General features: G+C 52.0%; 1 long non-coding RNA gene across 4 annotated transcripts; it reads left to right on the forward strand.

Moving 5' to 3' along the window:
* The first annotated feature begins 504 nt into the window (after window positions 1-504).
* Window positions 505-8,019, forward strand: LOC103659312. Of its 4 annotated transcripts, XR_567454.2 has the most exons (5): window positions 505-624; window positions 905-1,308; window positions 4,098-4,252; window positions 4,481-4,610; window positions 5,029-8,019. It is a non-coding gene; the product is annotated as an uncharacterized LOC103659312 (long non-coding RNA). The 4 variants fall into 4 exon arrangements; XR_005837092.1 differs by having other exon boundaries at window positions 505-1,308; window positions 4,098-4,256; XR_005837090.1 differs by having other exon boundaries at window positions 505-1,308.
* The last annotated feature ends 341 nt before the right edge of the window (window positions 8,020-8,360 follow it).

Here is an 8,360-nt window from a genome sequence, read left to right on the forward strand (position 1 = left end):
TGACTTCTAACAACCTGCGTCGAGCGAAGTTTACAGGGTCAGACTGGAAAATGTATATGGCAGCTGGAGCCTGTGAGGAAAATCAAAGTCGTTACAGACAAATAAACATTTCTCTCTACCCCCACGAGAAGGGTGGGCAGTTTGGGCCCCGGCTATGCTGGATTAGGCCTGCCAGCTCCGGCCCCAGCTGGAAAAGTCTGAAGTAGGCTCACGGGGGTTCTCGATGCAGAGGCGCTTTGGGGTAAAGCCCTGAGAACCACAGAAGCTAAGCACAGGCTTGGAAGGTACAGAGCCCGTTCTGCCCCTCTGGAGCCGGTCACAGTTCTCACCCAGGACCCGTCTGTCCGTCAGAGCTGGGATCACAGACCCGGTCACATCTCCCTGCCTCCTGCTCCCCGCTGGCTGCTGGGGGCGGGGGCGGGGGGTGGGGGTGGGGAGGGTTAGGAAGTGGAGCCAGCAAGCTGCCAGCTGGCCTCATAACTCCTCCTTCCGCTTCTCCGGAACCTCACTCTCCCTGCGTGCTGCTGAGGAAGTCGCACGCATTTCCCCTGCCTTGGGTGCTAACCGGCAGCTGTCCGCCCCTGTTCACCGGCCACCCGGGGCCCCGAGGAAGGAAATGAGCAGGTGAGCTCCGAGGAAGAGGAAGCAAACCAGGGCGGGGGGCAGAGCCTGGGGCCAGGGGAGGGGGAGAAAGCCATTTACTCAGATGCGATCGTGGGCCCCCCCAGTGCAGGGACCCCAGGTCTGGCTGTGCTTATAGCTGGTGTCAGGAACACTTTCAGCCAGAACAGTCTGGTGGGGACCGTGCTCTTCTGGCTGGGCAGTTAGCGGGGCTCAGCCCACGATTCGGCAACAGAATACCAGCGACCAGGTGGCTTATGAAAGAGGGAAATTTCTTTCACAGAGTCTTGGAGGCCGAGGCTGAGACCAGGGTGCCGGCAGGGCCGGGTTCCGGGGAGAACTCTGCTCTGGGTTGCAGACTGCTGTTTTCTCGTTGGGTCCTCACGTGGCAGAGAAGTGAGAGCTCTCCGGGGCCGCTTCCTTCGGGGCCCTCTTCCCATTCATGAGGGGGCCCCCAAACCCCACCTCCTAATGCCATCACCCTGGGTGGGGGGGGAGTGCAACATGTGAATATTGGAGGGATGCAAACATTCAGTCCGTAACAGGGGGATGGCAAAGAAATTATTAAAATAACTACCCTTACTTCCCCCGTGCACGCGACCTGCATTTCCCGAGGGCGCGATCGGAGCAGGTGTTGTCAGCACAAGGATAGAGTGATGAACAGGACGACGGGATGAGCAGGACATGGTAAATGAAAGCGTAAGGATGTGTGTATACATGCATACGTACGATATACTGTGTGTACGTGTGTACGTGTGTGTGTACGTGTGTGTGTACGTGCGTGTGTGTGTGAGTGTGTGTGTACCGTTCACTGAACATGACGTAAGGATGCGTGCTTTCAAATAAAAATAAAAACAAAGCAGGGCAGGGTGGGCACCTGGCTACCTCAGTCGGTGGAGCAAGCAACCTTTGATCTCGAGGTCATGGGTTCGAGCCCCATGTTGGGTGTAGAGATTACTTTAAAAAAATAAAATCTTAAAAAAAAAAAAAAACCCACGAACGACAAAGCAGGGTGAGGGGAGAGAGAACACCCGGGGGTCAGAAGTTCCGTTCTGCTGTAGCAAAAGGAGGCACACTTTTTCTGTAAAAGACTGAATTTTTTTTTTTAAGATTTTATTTATTTATTTGACAGAGAGAGAGAACACAAGCAGCAGGAGCAGCAGGCAGAGAGAGAAGCAGGCTCCCCACTGAGCAGGGAGCCCGATGCGGGACTCGATCCCAGGATCCTGGGATCATGACCTGAGTCGGAGAAAGTCGCTTAACCAACTGAGCCACCCAGGTGCCCCAAGACAGAACTGTTCTAGGCTTTGCAGCCCATTTGGTCTCTGTCACCACTCTTCAGTCCTGATTATCCCACTCCTTGAGGCTTTGGGGAAGTTACTGAACCCCCACGGGCTTCCACTGCTGTGTCACGAGACAAGACGGGACTCAAAAAGAGTCCCTACTTCAGGCGGATGTTGCAAGTGTGACCTGGGATGTCTGTGGAGCACTCAGCACAAATGAACAGCGGCTGCTGCTTTCCTTGCGATGACCTCGCCCCTTTGAGTCCGCAGGTGACAAGGGCTCACGGGTCACTTGTCCTGCCCTCACACAGGGGCCCAGCTCCCTCGGTATCAGGAGAGGCTGAACCCTGGACTGCCAGCCTGGTCTGAAGCAGCCCGCTGGAAGAGAAGGCAGGCCCCCACACAGACTTTAGCCTAACTCATCTTGTTTGCTCCCTCCCAGCAATCCTGTCCCTTTGATAGAAAAGGAGACTGAGGGTCAAGGATCACCAGACCCACCCTCCATGACACTGTTCTGTTTCCCAGTGTGGGAAGGGTTCCAGTTGGGGAGGTAGCAGACAAATGGCCTAGAGATGGAACAGAGGGATCTCTTGTCCTTTGCCACCCCTCCCCCGGCCAGCACTCATTCTGCCCCTGAGGTGCCCAGGACCTCCAGGACCATGCTCCCTCCCGCTGCTTCTGTGCCCGTCCTTCTCTGGCTCCGTCTTGCCCCGTGGACACCCACCACTCCGTGTTCCGAGTCCCTGTGGGCCTCCTAATCTACATTTGAATTAATGAACACAAAAAGCTGACTTGATGATGGGAAGAACCCCCGGGAAACATGTACATTTTAGCCAAGGTTTCATTCCTTTGAGGGGCTAGTCGCGGTGGTGTGTCAGGCACCTCAGCAGCCCCCTTTGAGGACAGTTCCTTTTACCTGGGGAAGTGGAGAGGTAAGCTTTGTCCCATTTTGACAGTTGAGGACACTGAGGTTCAAAGAGTTCATACACCTAGTAATGCCTTCCATTTAGATCAGGCCAGGATACACACCCCTGAAGCCAGGAATACGAACACTATCCTATGTATCAAGCATTTAGCACAGGGGCGCCTGCGCGGCTCAGTTGGTCAAGCGTCTGCTGTCAGCTCAGGTCGTGAACTCAGGGTCCTGGGATCGAGCCCCGTGTTGGGCTCCCTGCTCAGTGGGGAGTCTGCTTCTCCCTCTCCCTCTGCCCTTTCCCCACCACACACTCGTGCATGCTCTCTCTCTTTCACTTAAATAAATAAAAATCTTTTTAAAAAATCATTTAGCACAATGAATATTGGTTATCTGCCCCACCCCCTTCCCATCCCCTACCCTCAAGCCGGAAGAAAAGTCTAGGGAAAGTAAGGAAGCACAGTTGAAGCAGGATATTAAGGAGGAGGACTTGCAATTGAACATGGAGGAGAAAGCTAAAAAGAAGGTTATTTGCACAGATATATTGCACATTCACCCAATCACAATTTAGAATTTGCCAAACCTAAGCCATTTGCAAGAAGTCCATTTACGGACGTCTGGAAACCCCACCGAGAAATCTATTTCTGATCTCCTTTTGAAGATTTATTTAATTCCCAGGGAGCGTGGCCCAGTGGCAAGATATTTCCAAGAAAAGGGAGGGGAACCTAATTTTCTATTTGGCTTAATTTTGTTCTGGAACACTTGTGAAGGCTCAAATCCAAGGGGAGAAAAAAAAATATCCTCCTAATTCAAGCAGCACAGCAAGGGCAAGAGAGAGAGCGAAAATTCCTCTGTAAAAAGGGGCAGGTGCAAGCTTGCCCTTATTTGCACCACTTTACAAGCATAGAATTTGCTTGAACTTGGAGGGAAATAGGACTGCCAAGGGCAGGTGGAGAAAATGGAGAATGTGTTTCAATCCTGTAAAGGTTTGAGAAGGAGTGTACTTGAACAGGAAGAGGATGGATGGATGGATGGATGGATGGATGAAGTTTAGGTGAACGGATGGGTGGATGGATGATAAACAGGGGAAAGGGGAACGAGATGGCTAGCTCTGCTTGTATTTGAGTTTTGTTTGGCCTCTTACAGTGTTTTGAAAACATTTGAATTAGTTGTTCTCATTTAAAGCACAGAAAATTTAACCTAAAATTCTGGATTTCTGCCTTCTCAAAAATCGGAATCTCTGGCAAAACCAAACACGTATTCCTTCATGGCAACAATAGATGGGAACCAGATAACAGCTGTCCCCTTTGGATGGGGTGTGTGTGCTTCAGTCCTCCAGAGTCCCCACCGCGCCACATGGACTCTGACACCTGCCAACTCGTGCACCGTATCTACCTGCCCAGTGGGCATTTAAGTCACGAAAGGCCAGCTCTCAGTAAGTAAGCACGTAATAGGTATGCTGTTCCGTGACTCTGTCCTCGGGCCCTGGGAGTCTCTCCATGTCCCTTCTCGTGACTTCCATTGATTTAATCAGTCTTACAGGTGTGAGGTGGGGGTTCCTCTCCATAAGACCTAGGTCCTTGCCTCTCCGTACACCCATTCAGTGCAGCAGCCCCCCTTATACAGAGCTTGGCTTTCCATGCTTTCCGTTTTCCGCGGCCAGCCATGCTGAGGAAGCAGATGGTCCTCCTTCCGACGTATGGCCAGAAGGTCAGTAGCACCTGCGTCCTGCCTGCTCTTCATCTCACCACACAAGCGTCTTACCGTCTGACGTCATCACGGGAAGAAGCAGGGTGAGTACAGCAGAGTCAGGTGTTCAGAGAGAGCACGTGACCAGATCCATGTAACCTTTATTATAAGGCATTGTTAGAATTGGTCTATTTTATTAGTGGTCATTGCTGTCAATCTCGTGCTGTGCCTCATTTGGAAATTGCCCTTTGTCGGAGGTGTGTGTGTAGTGTACGTAGGGTTCGGCACCAGCTGCTGGGGGTCTTGGAACACATCCCCCGTGGATAAGGGGAACAACTGCTCGGAGATCTAACCTCTTAGCAAGACCACTTAACGTGTTTCGGGATCCAAGTTCCCACACACGTATTCACCTTGCACGTGAACTCCACACCCCACTGCAGACTGGGAGAGCGAGACTGGCTTTCCCCCGGGCAGGGTGAACCAACAGTTCTTTGACTTTGCTCATGCAATTTCCTCTGTCAGGAATGAGACCTTCCCCCCACTCCGGGTCTGTCTGGTGAACTCTTCATCCTTGAGGCCTTGGCTCAGGTGTGGCTCCCCCTTGAAGCCTTCTCTCTCTGGAAGAATGAGATGCTCCTTTCTCTCTACCCCCATCACTTGGACAGTTGTACAAACACAGCCCCATGTGACAGTCTCTTCTGCAACCACGCCACTTCGCCTGGACCCTCAGGGCCGAGCACGGTTCCTGGCAGGTGGTCAGTGTCCGTACCCTTGTTGAATGAGTCATTAGCCATGCTGCACTCAGCCGCTCATGGAGATGTTTTCCTGAAACGTTGTATTGCAGTGGCTGCTCAGGCTCTGTGCTGCAGAGAGCACTGTGAACAGATCAAAATAGGCATGGAGGCCCCTGGTTGTGCAGTCCACAGCGGGTGGCTCTGTCCGCGGCCCACCCTGGCAAACAAACCGCAAGAGCAGAGTTAGTCCCCCAAGTTCAATCAGGATGGACTCTGTCTTATTTACTACTTACGTGACTTGGGACAAGTTACCGAAGCTCTCTGTGCCTCAGTACCATCATCCGTACGGAGGGACGGAGTCCCTTCTTGCCAGGTGGTAGAGAATTGTACTGAACAGTCTTTGACACCATCATCATCATCACCGCTGCTACTTAGCAGTTCGGGATTACTTCCATCCTAGACTCCAAAGACTTCTTTGGCTCACATATCCTTCAGACCCTGGAGATCTCGACAAGATTGGCCTGGATGCCCTCTCCTGCTTCAACATCTCATGGAAGTTCAAAGACTCCCCCTAGGACTTCTCAGATTCCTGGGAGTTAGATTCTTAAGATAATTGCCTCTGTTTAGGCTACTGTGGTCCATATCCCTTTAAATCTGATGTGAACTTCCTTCCTTGACCTGCCCGTGAGCGTGCATGCATGTGTGTGTGCGTGAACGCACGCGCCTGCAGACACACAATTCCTCCTAAGCGTCTGTAGGCATAGGAGAGTGTCCCCCGTCACAGGGAGGAGGAGGGGAGAAAAGGAAGAGAGTTTTGACCACAGACTTGCCAACAACTTCAAATTCAGCCTTATGCTTCCCAGGACTGGAGTGGTCCCGCAGCCACCCTACCAGCAAGGACCTGTCTCCCCCACTCTTCCCTGGTCTCCAGACCCACACCTCCTCATGGGCCCCCATCCCCCTGCTCCCTTCTCAAACAAAGGGACAGTTGCTCTCCTGGCCTCTCTCAGAGCAGTTTAGCTCTGTCCTCTGTCACCTCGGTTCTTGCCAATACCCCTGCTCCCGGGATGCTGCCTTCAACTCACATGTGATTCACTCCCCGAGAAGAATTCTGGGACCAGCTTCTAGGACGCTGCGATTCTCGCCTCTGCTCACTTGAGCGGGTCGGCTTCACGGACCTGCTTCGCGGACCTGCCACTAGTCTAGTTACACGAACCTATACTCAGAGGGGCCAGGCCTGCGGTTTCATGCTATTCAGTCTCTTGAAATTGGTAATGATTTTATATTTGAATTTGTGATTTATATGTGAAGACCCATGGGTCTTCCCTTCCGTAAGTCTTGCAGCCTCAGCTCGTAGTCCCCTCTCCTTCCACCTCCTTGCCCTCCCAGGACGGTTCTCATCTGCTTTCCCCCTCCCCCCAGGGACCCCGGTCCTGCCTGGCCTCCTCCTCCCCACTGCTGCCCGATGACCAATGCCCCTTTGCCTTGGGGTGGTGACCACGTTGTTCAAAGGAGTTCAGCATTTATAATAATGAATTCACTGAAGGTATCAAAGAACTTGGCACAAAGATGGTCCGTAAAATTTCTTGTTTTATGCTACCAGGCCAAAGACCTTTCTGGAACACAGCCCCATGTGTGGACCTCTCCAGGGTTCTTGGCTTCCAGTTCTCCCACTTGTGAGTGGCTCCTCCATGTCACCCTGGACCTCGATTACAGGGTCGCGTGCTTCCTTCTAGTTTCCTTTGGCTGTTGTCTCCTGTCATTTCGGTGTCACGTAGTCCAGAGTCTCTCACTCAAATCAAAGGCCCATCTGTTGTTGTCCATTATTATCCTATTAATGCAGTCAGTGCCAAGCTGCGTCTTCTTCCTCAGAGCTCTTCCTCCATCTTTTAGTTCTTGGCCTTAGCTCCTTGATAACCTCTGAGGTGGTATGTGTAAGCTCTCTTCCGCTCTGATGCCGAGGGTGAGGTTTGCCAAACTATTCTCCCTGCCCCAGCCCATCCCACCTGCCTTCTTACTCCCCCTAAAGCTGAAGCCATGTCCCTCCCATTCTTAATTCAGCCCCCTTTCCTAGGAGCAGGACCCACAATTAGTGGTCAGCACTGATGAGGTAGTCCAGGCTCAAGGACCTCCATGTCACCACCCTCGCACAAGATTCTGGTCTATTTGGTTTTTTTTTTTTTAAGATTTTATTTATTTATTCGACAGAGATAGAGACAGCCAGCGAGAGAGGGAACACAAGCAGGGGGAGTGGGAGAGGAAGAAGCAGGCTCATAGCGGAAGAGCCTGATGTGGGGCTCGATCCCATAACGCCGGGATCACGCCCTGAGCCGAAGGCAGGCGCTTAACTGCTGTGCCACCCAGGTGCCCCAAGATTCTGGTCTATTTGATCTCTGAGCCCATGTTCTTGGAAGCAAACTCTCCCAGTGAGGGAGTCTGACTAGTCACCCTTGTCCCTGTTGGCCCCAAGACCACCGTATAGGCTCATGAACAGTGTACGGACTGGCCGTCCTTAGGTGAAGACAGCTGATCTCCTACAACCAAGGAGATAGGGTTCAAGGAGCCACGGGGACAACTTGGGGGAAGGGATCCCTAGAGAGGAGGTTAGGGCACTGCAGACTTTCTGGAACTGTGGCTATGCAGGGCCACCAGCCATCCAAAAAATTGGATTCCTTAACATTTAATATGTATTGATTAATGGGTGGAAAATACTGAGTTGATTGCCTATAACTAACTCATACAGAGTCTCAAAAATTAAATAAAAGGGAAGTAGACATGAGAGGCAAAAAGCAATTTCCTCCAAAAATTCAATTTGTTGTGTTCTCTGCGTCTGATTTCCTTTGGGTTGCCCCTGATTTCCTTAGGACCTCCCAAACCCCCAGACTCCGCCTGTGTCTGGAGCCAAGGCAAGACGCGGGCCGTTTCTCCAGCCCGGGCTCTGCCAAGACCAGCGAGGTTGGCTCAGCAGTGAGGTCTTCCCAGGACACGCTGCCCACTGTCAGCGTGTGAAAGATGATCAGCCATTAGATTAATTCCTCATAAAATATCACTTAGGCCGGAGCAGGTTAGCTAAATATGTGGTCTTAAGAATCACACAGAGCTTCTCTTTTGGCTCTAACA

Source organism: Ursus maritimus, unplaced genomic scaffold (assembly GCF_017311325.1).
Source record: "Ursus maritimus isolate PB19 unplaced genomic scaffold, ASM1731132v1 scaffold_23, whole genome shotgun sequence".
Taxonomy (NCBI): Eukaryota; Metazoa; Chordata; class Mammalia; order Carnivora; family Ursidae; genus Ursus; species Ursus maritimus.